The sequence below is a fragment of the Neophocaena asiaeorientalis genome, unplaced genomic scaffold, assembly GCF_003031525.2.
Source record: "Neophocaena asiaeorientalis asiaeorientalis breed wild unplaced genomic scaffold, Neophocaena_asiaeorientalis_V1.1 scaffold443, whole genome shotgun sequence".
NCBI lineage: Eukaryota > Metazoa > Chordata > Mammalia > Artiodactyla > Phocoenidae > Neophocaena > Neophocaena asiaeorientalis.
In genome coordinates, this window is record NW_020171808.1 from 2,574,791 (window position 1) to 2,594,645 (window position 19,855).

The 19,855-nt window shown below is 42.8% G+C and overlaps 1 long non-coding RNA gene across 2 annotated transcripts; it reads left to right on the top strand.

Annotated features, from left to right (window-relative positions):
- LOC112404991 (uncharacterized) lies at positions 1-15,193 on the top strand. Of its 2 annotated transcripts, none has more exons than XR_003004253.1 (4): positions 1-66; positions 637-856; positions 13,613-13,859; positions 14,104-15,193. It is a non-coding gene; the product is annotated as an uncharacterized LOC112404991 (long non-coding RNA). The 2 variants fall into 2 exon arrangements; XR_003004256.1 differs by lacking the exon at positions 1-66 and adding an exon at positions 86-356.
- Positions 15,194-19,855: the final 4,662 nt, after the last annotated feature.

Here is a 19,855-nt window from a genome sequence, read left to right on the forward strand (position 1 = left end):
CTGAGCGACGGGCGCGCGCGGAGGGGCTGCTTGAGGGAGGCGGACGCCGGGCTACGGAAGTTAAGGGTGAGCGCGCTCTGGGAATAACCGTGGGCCGCCTTCACGGCCAAGGGGTGGGAGGCGTGGTACTACAAGCGCTAACGGGAGAAGGCTGGCAAATCTGACTAAAGTGAAAAAAAAAAAAAAAAGACTTCTCAGAGAAACAAGCCGCAGGCCCGGAGGAGACGTCCGAGAGGCGTGTGGTGGCTGGAAAGCTTGTGTCCGGGAGGCCCAAGGACTCCTGGAGAAAAGCACAGACATCCCGGTGGGAAGTGGGCAGGAGAGCTGGGCAAGTGCTTTAAAACGGAGGAATCCAGGTGTCCGGTCAACACAGAAGGCGCTCGGGCGCAGTGCTAACCCGGGGACGCGTTAAAACCACAGGGACTGGCTTGGGCTGGTTGGATTTTAGACGCACTGCGCCCGCTGGCTTGGCGGAAATGAGACACTGACCTGCGCCGTGGGTGGACCGCGGGGATCCGCCGACGCTGGCGGCGGCGTAGGCCGTGCGCCCACTCTGGGCGGTCGAGGGTCGTGAAGCAGAGGTGAAGGTGCGTGTACTCGCCATCTAACAATTCCGCTCTGTGGTATTTACTCTAGAGGAAACCTGGCTCGAGGACACCCGGAGAAGCTACAGGAATATTCCCGGCGGCGTCGTTAATAAGGACGAAGTCTGGAAGCCCCCCAGGTGTCCAAGGCGACGGTACTTCAGTGAATTGTAGACCTTGCAGCAGCAGACTGCCCAACAGCAGTGGGTGGCCTACGGCAACCAGGACGAACGGACTGTTGCGGCGGCCAAGACGTTCGTTCGTTTTTCCCGGTAAGCTGTCTCTAGCAGTACCTAGTTGTCTTTCACTTCATTGGAAAGTTTTGTTAGATTGTCTGTGACAGCTATCATATCAGCGTGCATTTACAAAAAGACATAAAAATTGGTGAATTTTTGTGTAGCCATCTTAATGTTGAAGATGGAGGGAAAAAAGCAATATTTTCGGCATGTTATGCTTTATTATTTCAAGAAAGGTAAAAATGCAGCTGAAACGCACAAAAAGATTTGTGCAGCGTGTGGAGACGGTGCTGTGACGGATCGAACGTGTCAAACATGGTTTGTAAAATTCCTCACTCGGGTTAGACCAGTTGAAGTTGATAGCAATCAAATCGAGACATGAATGGAGGACAATCAGTGTTACACCGCGCGGGAGATAGACAGCATACTCAGAATATCCAGATCAAGCGCTGAAAATCCTTTGCACCGGCTGGGTTTTGCGAATCGCTTTGATGTTTGGGTTCCACATAAGTTAAGCGAAAGACACATTATTGACCATATTTCCGCGTGCGATTCTCTACTTAAAGGTAACGAAAACGTTCCGTTTTTAAAACAAATTGTGACAGGCGATGAAAAGCAGATAATGTACAATAATGTGGAACGGAAGAGATTGTGGGGCAAGCGAAATGAACCACCTCCAACCACACCAACATCACTGGAGTTCATCCAAAGAAGGTGATGTTGTGTATATGGTGGGATTGGAAGGGAGTCCTCTATTATGAGCTCCTTACAGAAAAACCAATTTCAACAACTACTGCTCCCAATTAGACCAACTGAAAGGAGCACTCGAAGAAGAGCGCCTGGAATCAGTCAACAGAAAATGCATACTCTTCCATCAGCATAATGCAAGGCTGCATGTATCTTTGATGACCAGGCAAAAACTGTTACAGCTTGGCTGGGAAGTTCTGATTCATCCGCTGTTTTCACCAGACATTGATTGCACCTTCGGATTTCCATTTATTTTGGTCTTTACAAAATTTTCTTAATGGAAAAAATTTCAATTCCCTGGAAGACTGTGAAAGGCAGCCGGAAAAGTTCTTTGCTCAAAAAGTTTTGGGAATTATGAAGTTGCCTGAAAAATGGCAGAAGATAGTGGAACAAAAGGGTGAATATGTTGTTCAATAAAGTTCTTGGTGAAAATGAAAAATGTGTCTTTTATTTTTGCTTAAAAACGAAGGAACTTTTTGGCCAACCAGTAGCTACACGAAACAGCATGAAATTCGCAAACATAGTTCTGGGTATACGAAGCCAAAGACAAAGGAATATTTACTGTGGGAATCCATTTTAACATCCAGAAGTAGGCAGTACTAAACTATGTTGTTCAGGGTGCATTTCCAGGTGATGTAATTATAAAGAGAAAAGCAATGAAGTAATTACTACAAAAGTCAGAATGGTAGTTACCTCCGAGCAAAGGAGGGGACTGTGATCATGGAGGGTCAGAGGAGGCGCTTCTGGAGTGTTGAGAACATTCTATTTTTTGACCTAGGTGGTGGTTACTCAGTTGTTTGATTTAGAAGTATTCTTTATAAACAGTGCTTTCGTGTTGTGTATACTCTTCTCCATGCGTGTGATTTCTTGCTATTTTTTAAAAATAGCACCTTAAAGAAAAAACGAATGCCTATGAATCAGTAAGAAAAAGACAATCCAATAGAAAAGTGGGAAAAGACATGATAGGCATTTCATAGGGGAGAAAACACAGATTACATGGAAACGTGGAAAAGATGCCCAACCTCATGAATAATCATAATGCATATTTAAACGACAATGAGATAACATTTCACTCTACTAGATTGGCGGGAATGTAGAAGTCTGATGACCAAGTGCTGGCAAGGATTTGGAGGAAAGGGAATTATTATGGGCTACTCTCATCCACTTTGGAAAAACCGGCATTACCTAGAAAGACTAGATATGTGCACCCCTTAAGACTCATCTATTGCACTCCTATTAGTATACTCTAGGGGAACTGTTACACATGAGCACCAGGCACCATGCTGAATAATATTCTAACATCTTTATTCATAATAACTGGAAACAATCTGAATGACTATGAAGACTATTTATAAAGTGGAGTACCATAAAGATTTGAAAGTGAACGAATGAATCAACATGCTTTTTGAAAAGGTAGTATAAAAAAAGCAAGTCACAGAAAACACAATAAGATTCAATTTATAAAAAGTTCAAAAATAGGAATGCACCCCCCCCAAAAGAAAAACACTATATAGGGAAGCAAACACAAGTGTTAAAACTATAACGAGAAGCAAGGGGATGAAAACACTAAATTCAGGACAGTGTTACCTCTGAGAGTAAGCTTCATGCAATTTTGAAGGGCATCCAGGGAGTTTCTAAGGCACTAGTAATGTACTCTTTCTCACTAAAAGCAGCGTGGTTTTTCATTCTTTACATTGTAGCTATACATTTTAGATTGTCTTTTATGCATGTGATTTACATCACTGTAAAAAAAATTTTTTTTTAAGTTGGTTAGGGATGGGACCTTGCATGCATTCAATTTTTTAAAGCATGATACTTAAATTTCCTCCCCAGTTCTGATTCCAATATTAAATCTTTTTCAAAACCACCGTAGTATAAAAATACAGACACATGAGGGCACTCTAGTCAATCAGTTAAAGGGAAAACATTGAAACTGTGAAAATGAAGAACCTCACAACCTTTTATTGGTGATATTGGGGAGGTTTAGTTTCTTAGATGTAAGCTCTCATTTTGAACCTTTCCAAATAATAAGCTCTCATCAAAACAGAATTTCCCAATACCTTGAGTCAGTGGAACTGTAGTTTTATTATAGAACAGTTAAGCTAGTTTTTCAGGCATCCCTCAGTCCACCTAACTTGGCCTTCTAGGTCCAGCTCTGAACACACGTTTTAATATTTAAGTATATGCATCCGTTCTCTTTTTCTTTAGAATTTACTCAAATGAGTATTACACTTCCAGGTATATACTGAAAAGAATTGAAGGCAGGGACTGAATCAGCTATTTGAACACCAGTGTTCATAGCAGCATCGTTCACCATAGTCAAAAAGTGGAAATAACTAAGTGTCAACAGATGAATGCTTATGAATACTATGGAATATTATGCAGCCTCAAAAAGGAATGAAGTGGACTTCCCTGGTGGCACAGTGGTTACAATCTGCCTGCCGATGCAGGGGACACGGGTTCGATCCCTGGTCCGGGAAGATCCCACATGCCTCAGAGTAACTAAGTCCATGTGCCACAACTACTGAGCCCACACGCCACAACTACTGAAGCCCGCGTGCCTAGAGCCTGTGCTTTGCAACAAGAGAAGCCACTGCAAGTGAGAAGCCCGTGCACCAAAATGAAGAGTAGCCCTCGTTCTCCACAACTAGAGAAAGCCTGCGTGCAGCAACGAAGACCCAACACAGCAAAAAATAAATTTTTTAAAAAAGGAAGTAAATACTGGTACTTGCCACCATAGTGATGAACCTTGAAAACATTATGCCAAGTGAAATAATCCAGACACAGAGGAGCAAATATTGTATGATTCCACTTACATGAGGCACCTATAATTGACAACTTCATAGGTACAAAAAGTAGAATAGAGGTTACCTGGGCCTGGCAGGAGATGGGACTGAGGAGTTATTATTTAGTGGGTACAGAGTTTCTGTTTGGGACAATGAAAATTTCTGGAAAAGGACAGTGGTGATGGTTGCCCAACATTATGAATATACTTACTGTTACTGAATTGTACACCTAAAAATAGTTAAAATCATACATTTTATGTTACGTATATTTTACCACAAAACTTTTTTAAAGAGTGAACATTTGAGGTATGTGAAAATAGGTCATCAAGCTTTCTTCACTTTTCCTGTTCTCCCTCTTTCTTTTACATATTCCGGCATTTCAAATTGAGAGAAAGGTACATTATCCTAATTAAAATCAGAAATATGTAATGTGAAGTTTTACAGAATACTCCTTAGTCAGTGACTATAGCTCCATGGCCATTTCTGATGCTGAGGTTAAGGATAGCTTCTGGTGGCAGGAAAATAGGCATTCATGAATATGTACAAAACATGTTTCTGGAAAAGATTTAATAGAATATGTTTTTTATAGAATTTTCTGACTCTTGATAAAAGTTGTGGATTGTAAATTTGAACCTGTCTGGGGGCGTTATTAAACTTTTCAAATTTTTCCTTCATGTACATCTGTGGGAGACCAGGTGTATGGCATTTATAGGCACAATATTTATTTATGGGTTTCTATTTCAGAAAAAGGTGTATGTAAACACTCTCAGTAAAGCATCTGCTTGTTACCAAGAGTAGAAAAAAAATATGCATTTCCATAACCATTCCTAGAAGAATTAAGCGTAGAGGCAGTATAATTATTACTTAGAAGATAGGTTGTTTTATATTCCCCTAAAAAGTGTATTTTTTACAAAGGAGCATACGTGCCTGCTTGGCATTAGCACTACAAGCAGTGCTGCCATGAACCAGTCCTGATGTCCCTAAGTGGTCTTGCTGTGTCATCTCTAGTCATTCTTCGCATTACAGCTCGGGGCGGTTGGTAGCGTTTTTTAAAGGCTACTCCCACTACAACACACTCTGAGGTATGGGATTTGGGAGTCCATTTTTTAAGCCCTTCCCTGGTTCTCAGAACCTTCTCATTTACAGTACCTTTTAAGCCAATGGAACAGAATGACGGGTCACATTTGCTTTTCAGAGAGTTGAAATATCTCTCACTTTTTTAAGTGACCCCCTGTTTTAAACATTTAAATGATTAGATTGAAAATTATTTTTTATATAAATTTTATTTTATTTATTTCTGGCTGTGTTGGGTCTTCATTGCTGCACGCGGGTTTTCTCTAGTTGCGGCGAGCAGGGGCTACTCTTCATCGCGGTACATGGACCCCCTCATTGCGGTGGCTTCTCTTGTTGAGGAGCACGGGCTCTAGGTGTGCAGGCTTCAGTAGTTGTGGCAGGCAGGCTCAGTAGTTGTGGCTCGCAGGCTCTAGAGCACAGGCTCAGTGGTTGTGGCGCACGGGCTTAGTTGCTCCGCGGCATGTGGGATCTTCCAGGACCAGGGCTCGAACCCTTGTTCCCGGCATTAGCAGGCGGATTATCAACAACTTCGCCACCAGGGAAGCCCCCTGAAAGTGATTTTTAAACAGATATGCTATTCCTCAAGAGTCTGCAGAGTGTCAACAGTGTATTTACCAGAAGCAAGTTGTGGAAGGCAACTAAAAAGCTTAATTAATGCTTAAAAAGCTTAGGCTCTGAAGTTAGATAGATCTTAAGTTTAAACTTCAGCTCAGTCAGTTGCTAGCTGGTTAATCTTGAATCACTTAACTGCTCCAACTCAGATTCCTGATCCATATTAAGATAACAGAATACCAAATAACCTGTTACGAGGAATAAATGCATCTAAAATAGTTGGCATAGTGTCTGCTATATATACTAAGCACTCAACAAATGTGAGCCATTGTAATCACCATCATCATTTTGTAGATTCTGTCTCATTTTGCAATGAGGCTAATTTCCCGTCAACTCCCTCTATTGCCCAAGGGTAGCTGATTTCATGAAAGCATGAAAAAAATAGCATTGCTGCCATAATTACTTAATTATACATTTCTGCCAGTTCACTACCCTGCACATTCAAATAAAGATGTACTAATCTTGGGATTAAGATGGTCCAGTGGTTAAGACTTCACGCTTCCACTGCACAGGGCGTGTGATCAATCCCTGGTTGGGATCTTCATGCCTGGGAAGTGGCACAGCCAAGAAAAATAAAATTTTAAAAATATTTTTATTTTTTATTTTCATGTGGGAAATGGTATTTTTTAAAAATATTTATTTATTCTTTTATTTATTTGGCTACGCTGGGTCTTAGTTGAGGCATGCAGGATCTTTTAATTGTGGTATGCGGGATCTAGTTCCCTGACCAGGGATCAAACCCGGGCCTCCTGCATTGGGAGCATGGAGTCTTAACCACTGGGCCACCAGGGAAGTCCCCAAAAAATATTTTTTAAAAAAAGGTTACACATGAAGAAAGATCTCCAGTAATTTATTTGTTAGTTCTTTGGGATTAGGAAATGTATGTGAATAGATTTCTTTGTGGTATTGATGTCCACCATGGCCTGAATATTAAGACTCTGCTTTAGATATACGAGACAGTAAAATATGTGTTGAATGTTTAAAGACATTTTAAAGTGCTTAGATAAGTATCCCAGTATCATAGTCTCACCTTTTAGATTTATATGGCAGTAATAATAATAGTATTTAATCATCACTGTATCAGTTATCTTTTTATTGCTGTGTAACAACCACCTGAAAACCTAGAAGCTAAAGTAACAACCATTTTATTTGGGCTGGTCTCAGCTAGGCAGTTCCGGTCTCGCCTGGTTTCCCTCATGTAATTGTGGTTATCTGAGAGCTCGGCTTGGAGGAAGGGGGTTAGGTGGTCTAAGGTACTTCACCTCCCTATCTAGCTGATGGCTATGGCTGCTGTCTGGGCCATGTGTCTTTCACATCGCGGTCTCAGGGTTCCAGTAGAGTCAGACCAGAAGCTGCAAGGCATAGTAAGCACTTGGCTCATTAGCTACACCGCTTCATTTTTGCCACATTCGGTTGGCCAAAGCAAGTCACAAAGCCATGCCAAGAACCAAGGAAGTGGAGAAGTAGACTTTACTTCCTGGTCAGTTATAGCTAAGACACACTACAAAAGGGCATGCACATAGGATGGAGGAATTTATGGCCATTTTTAACAATCTACATGCTAGGCACCTTACACATGTTTGCATGCATTATCTCATTTATTTTTCACAACCGTCCTATGAGATGTGTATATTATTGAACCTATTTTACAGATGAGAAAACTGAAACACAGAGATGTTATGTAAGTTAACATTTCTATTTGGAAAATATTTATTAAGAGTTCTTAATAGGGCTTACCTGGTGGCGCAGTGTTTAAGAATCTGCCTGCCAATGTAGGTGACATGGTTTCGAGCCCTGGTCTGGGAAGATCCCACATGCCACGGAGCAACTAAGCCCGTGCGCCACAACTGCTAAAGCCCGTGTGCCACAACTGCTGAAGCCCGTGTGCCACAACTACTGAAGCCTGCATGCCTAGAGCCCGTGCTCCGCAACCAGAGAAGCCACCATAATGAGAAGCCCGCGCACCGAAACGAAGAGTAGCTCCCACTCACTGCAACTAGAGAAAGCCTGCGCACAGCAACCAAGACCCAGCGCAGCCAATAATTAATAAATAAATAAATAAATTTATTTTTTTAAAAAAGTTCTTAATGACTAAAACTATGCTGGTAATAGATTACATTTAAAGGAAGCATAAAATATTATAAATAAAGTAATTCAATTATGTTTTTAAAATATATGCACACAAACATTCTGGGAGGAAATATTCAAAAATATTAACAAATTTTTCTGAGTTGGAAAGTAATGGATAATTGTGATTCCATCTTTTTTGTTTTCCACATTTTTTATGAGTATATATTTACTTTTAGAAATTAAAAGTAATGTTTAAAAAGTAAATCTCTATAAAAACTCACAAGAAGAAACAGATGATCTGAATAGACCTTTGTCTATTACAATGAATTGAATCAATAACTAATAACCTTCTAAAACAGAAAGCCCCAGGCCCACATGGGTTCACTGGTGAATTCTACCAAACGCTTAAGGAAGAAAGTATACAAATTCTTTACAATCTCTTCCAGAAAATAGAAGAAGAGAGAACACTTCTTAACTCATTCTGTAAGGCCAGCATTACCCTAATACCCAAACCAGACAAAGACATTACAAGAAAGAAAAACAACAGACTAATATTTATCATAGGCATAGATGCAAAAATCCTTAACAAATAATAGCAAATCAAATCCAACAATGTGTAAAAAGTTATACATTATGACCAAGTGGGATTTACCCCAGATAGGCAAATCAGGGAGCATGATGCCTCCAGCTTTATTTTTCTTTCTCAAGATTGCTTGGCTCTTCAGGCTCTTTTGTGGTTCCATACAAATTTTAGGATTGTTTGTTCTATTTCTGTGAAAAATGCCATGGAATTTTTATAGGGATTGCTTTTAATCTGTGGATTGCTTTGGGTAGTATGGATATTTTAACAATATTAATTCTTCTAATCCATGAGCATAGAATATTTTTCCATTTAGCTGTGTCTTCTTCAATTTCTTTTCTGAATGTCTTATAGTTTTCAGTATGTAGGTCTTTGACCTCCTAGGTTGAATTTATTCCTAGGTATTTTATTCTTTTTGATGCAATTGTAAATGAGATTGTTTTCTCAATTTCCTCAATGTCTTACAGCTTTCTTTCCAGCTTAAAGAAGCCCCTTTAACATTTCTTTTAAGGCTAGTTTAATGGTGATGAACTCCTTGAGCTTTTGCTTTCTGGAAAACTCTTTATCCTTCAATTCTGAATGATAACTTTGTCAGGTGGAGTATTCTTGGTTGCAAGTTTTTTCCCCTTTCAGCTCTTTGAATATATCATGACACTCCCTCCTGGCCTGAAAAGTTTTTTTCTGCTGAAGAATCTGCTGAGAGTCTTATGGGGGTTCCCTTGTGTGTAACAAGTTATTTTTCTCCTTCTATTTGCTGCTCTGTTGAGTTTCACTGCCTTGTCTTCATGTTCACTGATTCTTTCTACTGCTTCATCTTGTCTGCTGTTGAACCCTTAAGTGTATTTTTCAGTTATTATATTCTTCAGCTCTGTTACTTCTGTTTGATACTTTCTTATATTTTCTATCTCTCTGTTGAAATTTTCACTGTGTTCATCTATTCTTCTCTTCATTTCAGTAAGCATCTTTATGACCATTAGTTTTAACTTTTTATGAGGTTAATTACTTATCTCTGTTTCATTAAGTTTCTTCTGAGATTTTATCTTATTTTTTCATTTGGAACGTATTCCTCTGTTTCTTCATTTTGCTTGACTTTCTGTGTTGGTTTCTATACAGTAGATATAACAACTACCTCTCCCAGTCTTGAAGGAGCGGCCTCGTGCTGGAGGTGAAATTTGTCATTCAACCCTGCCCCAGCTCTTGGTTGTCTCTCAAATCTTGTGCTTGTCCAAACAGCTTATTATTTTTTTTATTCAAGTATAGTTGACTTATAATGTTGTGTAAATTAATTTCTGCTGTACAGCAAAGTGTTTCAGTTATACATACATATGCATTCTTTTTCATATTCTTTTCTATTATGGTTTATCACAGGATATTGAATATAGTTCCCTGTGCTCTACAGTAGGACCTTGTTGTTTATCCATTTTATATATAATAGTTTGCATCTGCTAATCCCAAACTCCCAAACAATCCCTCCCCCCACACCCCTCCCCCTTGGCAAACACAAGTCTGTTCTCTATGTCTGTATGTCTGTTTCTGTTTCGTAGATAAGTTCGTTTGTGTCATTATATGTGTCATACCACATAAAAGTGATATCATGTCATACCACATATAAGTGATATCATATGGTATTTGTCTTTCTCTTTCTGACCTACTTCACCTAGTATGATAATCCCTAGGTCTATCCATGTTGCTGCAAATAGCGTTATTTCATTCTTTCTTATGGCTGAGTAGTATTCCATTGTATGTATGTACCACATCTTCTTTATCCATTCATCTGTCAATGGACATTTAGGTGGTTACCATGTCTTGCCTATTGTAAATAGTGCTGCTATGAACCTTGGGGTGCATGTATCTTTTTGAATTATAGTTTTGTCCAGATATTTGTCCAGAAGTGGGATTGCTGGATCATATGGCAACTCTATTTTTAGCTTTTTGAGGTACCTCCATACTGTTCTCCATACTGTTTTCCACAGTGCCTACACCAATATGCATTCCCACCAACAATGCAGGAGTGTTCCCTTTTCTCCACAGCCTCTCCAGCATTTGTTATTTGTAGATTTTTTTTTTTACTTATTTATATTTTTGGCTGCATTGTGTCTTCATTGCTATGCGCAGGCTTTCTCTAGTTGCGGCAAGAGGGGACTGCTCTTTGTTGCGGTGCACGGGCTTCTCAGGGTGGCTTCTCTTGTTGCAGAGCATGAACTAGGCGCACAGGCTTCAGTAGTTGTGGCACATAGGCTTAGTAGTTGTGGCTCACAGGCTCAGTAGTTGTGGCACACAGGCTTAATTGCTCCGCAGCATGTGGGATCTTCCCAGACCAGGGCTTGAACCCGTGTCCCCTGCGTTGGCAGGCAGATTCTTAACCACTGTGCCACCAGGGAAGCCCCTGTAGATTTTTTAATGATGGCCATTCTGACCAGTGTGAGGTGGCAACTCATTGTAGTTTTGATTTACATTTCTCTAATAATTAGCAATGTTGGGTACCTTTTCATATGCCTGTTGGCCATTTGTATGTCTTCTTTGGAGAAATTCTATTTAGGTCTTCTGCCCATTGTTGTTGTTTTTTTTTTTTTAAATGCCTGCCTAGAAAATGCACAGGCAAGAACTAAGTAGATGAAATTTTTTGTGTGTGTTTTTTTTTAATAAAGGAGGGTTTTCTTTTCTTTTTTTATATTTATTTATTTATTTTTGGCTGCATTGGGTCTTTGTTGCTGCACACAAGCTTTCTCTAGTTGTGGCAAGCGGGGCTACTCTTCGTTGCAGTGCACGGGCTTCTCATTGCGGTGGCTTCTCTTGTTGTGGAGCACGGGCTCTAGGCGCGCAGGCTTCAGTAGTTGCAGCACGTGGGCTCAGTAGTTGTGGCTCATGGGCTTGGTTGCTCCACAGCATGTGGGATCTTCCCAGACCAGGGCTCGAACCCGTGTCCCCTGCATTGGCAGGAGGATTCTCAACCACTGCGCAACCAGAGAAGCCCTTCTGCCCATTTTTTGATTGGGTTGTTTGTCGTTGTTGTGTTGTTGTTGAATTGTATGAGCTGTTTGTGTATCTTGGAAATTAATACTTTGTCAGTCGCCTCATTTGCAAATATTTTCTCCCAGCCTGTAGGTTGTCTTTTCATTTTGTTTATGGTTTCCTTTGCTGTACAAAAGCTTGTAAGCTTGATTAGGTCCCATTTGTTTATTTTTGCTTTTATTTCTATTGGGTCGGCAGACTGACCTAAGAAAACATTGGTACAACTTATGTAAGAGAATGTTTTGCCTATGTTTTCTTCTAGGAGTTTTACGGTGTCATGTCTTATATTTAAGTTTTTAAGCTATGTTGAGTTTATTTTTGTATAGGGCGTGAGGGTGTGTTCTCAGTTCATTGATTTACATGCAGCTCAAACAGCCTATGATATTTTTACTTGCTCCCGGTAAAAGGCGTGTGCCAAGACCTGCCAGTGTCCCAAAGGGGAGGGTCTCAGCACATGGATTCAGGCTGACTGGAAGCCAGACCCTCAGGCAGCAGCTTTTAAAAGAATGCAATGTATACAGCCCTGTGGGACTGCAAGTGTAAGCCCCACTGGCCACCAGAGCCAGGCTATCCGGAGGTGTCCCCTGGGCAGCAGCTACAAAAACTGGGACTCCAGACGAGCGTATAAGCTCTTCTCTGGGAGATACCAGTGAGCTAGAGAAAGGTAGAGGGAGCATGCCCAGATGATCCACAGCCCACGTTCATTTCGTTTTGTTTTGTTTTAATAGTGGTCACCCACTATTAAAGTGATATCTTATTATGGCTTAGATTTTCATTTACCTAGTGATTAGTGATGTTGAGCATCTTTTCATATGCTTCTTGGCCAGGCATCTGGGTTTTAAACACTTTAAATAGAGTGCTGAATTGTAGCTGTCTTCAGCCAATCCTCGTGTCTTTTGTAAGACTACATAACAAAAATAGCTCACAAACAATCTAGAGACCAATGAGCTTTTTAACGTGCCTCAGAAGTTGAGCCCATGTCACTTCAGTTGGGTTCTAACACTGTTGGGTTGGAGAGCTTCAATGTGGCCCAAAGCATGTAGCAGTTCTAGTTCAATCACTGTTCAAGTAAGTGGATGAATACTCACTCAGAAGGATATAAAAGCCTCTTAAAAGAGAAGGGGGCTTCCCTGGTGGCGCAGTGGTTGAGAGTCCGCCTGCGATGCAGGGGACTCGGGTTCGTGCCCTGTTCCGGGAGGATCCCACATGCCGCGGAGCGGCTGGGCCCGTGAGCCATGGCCGCTGAACCTGCGCGTCCGGGGCAAAAAAAAAAAAAGAAAAGGAATGTCTTATTACATATAGAAGACTCTAGGCCTACATGGTTCCACTGCTGTATTCTTCCATCCATTTAAGGAAGAAATAAGACCAACTCTACACAAATGTTTCCAGAAAGTAGAACATTTCCCAACTCTTATTATGAGGCTGGCATTGCTCTGATCCCAAAGCCAGACAAACGCTCTCTGCAGAGGGCCCTCAGACCTCCTTCCTAGAGCACACTGACTGGTACCAGTGGGAGCTGACTGGTGAAGCTGGGCCTGGAGCTCAGTGCTGGAAGGGGGGTGGGGAGGTGGTACAGGCTGGGGTGCTGTGGGAGTTCAGTCAGGACGAGCACCCTGAAAGGAACTTTACAGAAGCGCAAGTTCTCTGGGTCCTGTGTGTGACGCAGCGGGAGGGGCCTCCTTCAGAAGCAGCTCGCTTATGCTGTGGTGTCTTTTTCCTCCTTTAAAGTTTATTTTTGTGTCCCGTTGAGTGAAATGCACCTTCCCACTGTACAGAACAGAAGGAATAGTTACTCTGCTTTTTCATCAAATGAGAATTTTTCTGGCAGTTTTGCAGTGATTGACGTGGCTTAGCCATTTTCACACAATTCCTCCCCATTCTTTTTACGCCTGTTTTGTCCTGAGTCCTTAGGTTTCTGTGGTCCCCAAGGTCCATGCACTTGGCCTGCTCCCCTGGCTGTGGAAGAAGAGGGGGCTCCTGCTGTCTCCTCCAGCTCCGTCTGCTGTGCTGCCTGCCGGGTGGAGTGAAGGCCACATGGGACCATCAAAGCCCTTTCCATCATCTTAGATCCTGACCTTCCCATGAAACCTGCCCAGGAGGACGGGGTGACACCAAGAAGAAGGAGAAAAGCTGGTGGAGTAAATGCTAAGACCTGCAGGTGAGCTTCAAGGAGAGATGTGGGCTGGGACACAGCGGGGACAGGCCCGGAGGTGTGGGCGCCAGGTGCTTGGCCCGCCCTGCTCTTAGCAACTGGCGGTTAGGCAACCACAGGGCTGGGATTTCTGGCAAAGTTTTCTCCAATTTACTCATCTGTGAGGGCTCAGCACTTCTCATGAATTAGCGCATGGAAGGCTCACAAAAACCTTGCGAAGTTATACGACTCTTCTTCCTTTTTCTTTCAGGTGTGGAGACCCTGAGTCCCGGCTGGGAGCCCAAGGATGCAGGCAGGGTCCCAGCGAGGGCGGCTCAAGATGCCTTCCCTTGGCATCCTTGTCATCGCAGCTCAGGAACTGTCCAAGAGCACACAAGGCAGGTCCAAACCCGGACCTAATGCAGGACTCACCCCGCGGGGCACCCACAGGCCCTCAGCGAGGAGCGTGTGCCCCACGGAAGGCTGTACCATGCTTGCCAGGACTGGAGAGGCTGCCTGGAAACACTTTTTTTCCTGCCTTTAGAAATTTGCTTGCACTTTCTAGAAAATATACATTATATATATATATATTTTTTTATATGTAAAAATATAAATACACACACATATTCAGATGTCTCCCTTGAAACTGTGATGCCCCCACGTTAACATTCTCATCTTAAACAGAGAACACTTGGCTTGGGGGTAGAGCTACCTGTATGCTAAATCAGCAGCTGTGGATTGTCTCGCCCCGTAGGTTTCAGATCTGCCTGGCCCTGTGATGCACAAGGCTCCCCTGGGCTTTGATGTCAGAAGAACTTGAGGTGCCCTGTCCCCTCGGGTCCCCACACCCTGGAGCCTCAGCTCCTCCATCTCTGCTTACCTGGCACGAGATGCAAAGTGCCCGGAGCAGCTTGGCACCAGTGGACAGAAACTCCTTTAAGCAGCTTCCAGCCTTGGAGGACCCGACAGATCCAACTTTTTCAGTTTTACACTCAATGTGCAAGTATAACATGAATCGTCTTCATTTATCACCCAAGTGAGAAAACATGGGTCTTTTAAAAACCTACCAAATGTAAACTTTTCCTAAGACCTCATCTATACAAAGAAGTAACTACTAGTTGGACTGAACTTTCAAGACCTTTCTCTATGATTACTTATATCCTGAAATGTTTTATTTTTTATTAAAATAACATGTATTGCACAAAATTCAGAAGAAAATATCAAAGTGAAAGAAGAAATTTTTAAAATTATCCATAACCTTGTGAGGTAGAGTGATAACAGCTATGAATATTTTGGTGTTTTTCATTCATTTTGTGTAGATACACATGTATATAAATAAATACGTGCCAATGTGGAATGAACATTTATTTGATAATCTTTTTCTAAACATTTCATCAATATATACTACAGAAAAATGCACAACCTCCTTTTATATGCAATACATGACAATCATCTTAACCTAGCATTAAATCCTCTTGTATAGCAGAATGTAGATTTCCTCTGTGAACCTGCGCCTCTCCGGGATTCCGGAATTGCCTGAGGTCAAACAACCTTCTGATATGAGTTTCAGTTCTTCAGTAAGATGTTTTCTTTCTTTTTTTTGGCCTTGCCACGCGGCTTGCAGGATCTTGGTTCCCCGACCAGGGATTGAACCTGCGCCCTCAGCACTTCAGCAGTGAAAGCACAGAGTCCTAACCACTGGGCTGCCAGGGAATTCTCCAGTAGGACTCTTATTTCAAGGTCCTGCACGCTCTCCCAGGTCATCTCTGGAAACTCATGGGCCTTAGGACCACCTGTATCAGGGCCCTGGGGCTCTTGATTAAGATGCAGATTCTTGAGTTCCCACCTCAGCCTTGCTGAATAAGAATGTCTGGGTTTGGGGCCCAGGAATCTTCATTTCAAATAAGCCCATCTAGAAATTCTTATGAGCATTAAAGTCTGAGTGACCCTGGCCTTTGACCACATTAATGTGAGCATTCCTTCCTGGGGTGTTTTTTCCAGAATGGTTGAGGAGGTATAGCCCTCGCATTCTTCATGAAAGGGGCTTTGTGTTCCTCGGTGACGCCTAGATTGTAGGGTCTCTGCTTAACAGGAGGTTGTGTGGAGATGAGATGCCTTGGTGGCGGGGGAGACGAGCCGGCTGCATTACCTACTCAACCACTTTCACCCCTCGGAGCCTGGATTTTCTCACTGCAAAACGGTGGTGAAAACAATTATCTCATGGGGTTGCTCCAAGGACTGCATGAGATAATGTTTGGGAAAGTCTCTGCGAACCAAAATCTGCTCTACAATGTTATTCTTGTTATCCACAGCTCAACACTTTTCCCTCGCAGCCATAGGGGTCCTGGTTAACCATTGCTCCTACGTGTGTGATGCCCTTGTACAGTAGCCACTAGCCACATGTGACTTGAACATTTAAAATGTGGATAGTCTGGGGAATTCCCTGGCACTCCAGTGGTTAGGACTCCGCGCTTCCACTGCAGGGAGCCTGGGTTCGATACCTGGTCGGGGAACTAAGATCCCACATGCCGTGCAGTGTGGCCAAAAGAAAAAAAAAGTGACTAGTCTGAATATTGTTAGGGTTTTTTTTTTTATTTATTGAAATAGAGTTGATTTACAAAGTTGCATTAGTTTCAGGTATACAGCAAAGTGATTCAGTTATACCTATATATATATATATATATATATATATATAATTCCGCATGTAAGCGATATCGTATGATACTTGTCTTTCTCTGTCTGACTTCACATAGTATGATAATCTTTAGGTTCATCTGCTGCTGCAAATGGCATTATTTCATTCTTTTTTATGGCTGAGTAGTATTCCATTATATATATGTACCACATCTTCTTTATCCATTCATCTGTCAATGGACATTTAGGTTGCTTCCATGTCTTGGCTATTGGACATAGTGCTGCTATGAACATTGGGCTACATGTATCTTTTTTTTTTTATTTATTTTTGGCTGTGTTGGGTCTTCGCTGCTGCCCATGGGCTTTCTCTAGTTGCAGCGAGCGGGGGCCACTCCTCGTTGCAGTGCACAGGCGTCTCACTGCGATGGCCTCTCTTGTGGAGCACGGGCTCTAGACGTGCGGGCTTCAGTAGTTGTGGTGCACGGGCTTCAGTAGCTGTGGCTCGTGGGCTCTAGAGTGCAGGCTCAGTAGTTGTGGCACATGGGCTTAGTTGCTCCATGGCATGTGGGATCTTCCGGGACCAGGGCTCAAACCCATGTCCCCTGCATTGGCAGGCGGATTCTTAACCTCTGCGCCACCAGGAAAGCCCTGTCTTTTCGAATTACAGTTTTCTCCAGATATATGCCCAGGGTTGGGATTGCTGGATCATATGGAAGTTCTATTTGTAGTTTTTTAAGGAACCTTCATACTGTTCTCCATAGTGGCTGCACCAGCTTACATCTGCACCAACAGTGTAGAAGGGTCCCCTTTTCACCACACCCTTTCCAGAATCTGTTATTTGTAGATTTTTTGATGATGGCCATTCTGACTGGTGTGAGGTGATACCTCATTGTGGTTTTGATTTGCATTTCTCTAATAATTAGCAGTGTTGAGCATTTTTTCACGTGCTTGTTGGCCATCTGTATGTCTTCTTTGGAGAAATGTCTATTTAGATCTTTTGTCCATTTTTTGATTGGATTGTTTGTTTTTTGGGTTATTGAGATGTATGAGCTGTTTGTATATTTTGGCACTTAATCCCTTGTTGGCTGCATCAATCGCAGATATTTGCTCCCATTCCATATGTTGTCTTTTTGTTTGGTTTATGGTTTCCTTTGGTCTGAATATTATAATAGATATACTGTAAGTTAAAATACACACCAGACTTTGAAGACTCAGTGCAAAAAAAACAGAAAGTAAATATCTCAATAAATTTTTAATATTGACTACATGTTGAAATAGCATTTGGAGTTAAGAAAAATATATAATTAAAATCTATTTCACTTTTTTTCATTTTTCCTAATATGTGATTTGCACTATATTTTTGTGGGTCGTGCTTTTCTAGAGACCTTTTCAATAAAATACGTGAAGTAAAATGCACAAGTAAAAAAGAAGGATGTCAATAAGTAAGAAAACAAACAACCCAATTTTAAAAATGGGCCGAAGACCTTAACAGACATCTCAGCAAAGAAGACATACAGATGGCAAATAAGCCTATGAAGAGACGGTCCACATCACGTCATCAGGGAAATGCAAATTAAAACAATGAGATACCACTCCTCCCCTACGGGAAGGGCCAAAATCCAGAACACCGACCACACCCAATGCCTGCGAGGATGTGGGGCAGCAGGCGCTCTGGTCGCTGGTGGCGGGAACGCAGGGTGGTGCAGCCCTTGGGAAGACGGTTTATGCACCCCTCCTCGAAGCTGCCGGCCCGGCCGGGCTCCCGAGTGGCGGTCAAAGCACCACAGTCAGGAACCTGCACACGACAGGCCTGACTGGCCGGAAGCTGAACTGACCAAGGGCACCTCCGTTTTCTGGTGTATCTGTCTCATCAGATAACGTAACGAAGATGTTTCAGAGTATTTGAAAACGGGTTGGGATAACCTTGAACTATTAACACAGCATGCTCTGTACAGTGATGGTGGTCGTCCCTCTGGAGTCACCAAGCCGTTGAGTTGTAAACGTGAGGGAGAGAGTTCCACGTGGGTGTGTGACAAGTCAGCATTTGTACTTTACACAATTAAATGGAAAAAATAAATTTTAAAAAAGTCTTTAAAGGAAAAGGAGAATGTGTTGGCCTGAAGGAGTAATTGGCCTAAGAGTAGGGTAATGTTACAGTTATAATTTCACATTCTCAGCCCTGCCGGCCACCCGTGGAATCACAGAGCACTCTGTCCTAAGCGTTATTGGGAGGCCGAGGGAGGGGACAGAGACCCAGGCTTCATGAAGTCATTTTAAGGAAGTGATAGCTACAGAGTAGAAAACATGACTGAGGCCCAGGGAAGGTGAGGTGCTGGTCGCTGCTAAGGCCAGAGTCCAGTGCACAGCATTCTCTCGAGGGCGGCTGTTAGGAGATTTTTTTATTATTAATTAATTAATTTTTGGCTGCGTTGGGTCTTCGTTGCCGTGTGTGGGCTTCCTCTAGTTGTGGCGAGCGGGGGCTACTCTTCGTTGCGGTGCGTGGGCTTCTCACTGCGGTGGCTTCTCTTGTTACGGAGCATGGGCTCTAGGCGCGTGGGCTTCAGTAGTTGTGGCACATGGGCTCAGTAGTTGTGGCTCGCGGGCTCTAGAGTGCAGCCTCAGTAGCTGTGGCTCACGGGCCCAGTTGCTCCGCGGCATGTGGGATCTTCCCAGACCGGGGCTCGAACCCATGTCCCCTGCATTGGCAGGCAGATTCTCAACCACTGTGCCACCAGGGAAGCCCCGTAATTCACCTTAAAATACTCCAGTGCAGCCGGTGTGATATCACGTGTGTGCCAATCAGCTTCACATCTAATTCTGAGGACGTGCAGCCAACCGCCTGCTCCCAGCACTAAAACACAGCTCAGCCGTCACCGGAGTGAGCCCCCCACAGGCAGCTCAGTCTCCGTTCTGTGTGCTCGGGGAGACGGCTGCAGAGCACCTAGGGCCTTCCAGAAAAGGCGACTCTCAGGTAGATCAGTACACAAATGGACTTATCCACCAAACAGAAACAGAATCACAGACACAGAGAACAGACCTGTGGTCGCCAAGGGGGAGGGGGTTGGGGGAGGGACGGACTGGAAAGTTGGGGTCAGTCGATGCAAACTAGTACGTAAAGGATGGATAAACAACAAAGTCCCACTATACAGCACAGGGAACTATATTCAATATCCCGTGATAAACCATCATGGAAAAGAATATAATAAAGAACGTGTATAGAGACTTCCCTGGCGGTCCAGTGGTTACGACACCACGCTTCCGCTGCAGGGGGCACGGGTTTGATTTCCAGTCAGGGAACTAAGATCCCGCATGCTGCACGGTGCAGCCAAAAACACAACCGGAAAAAACAAACAAAAAGAATGTATATATGTATAACTGAGTCACTTTGC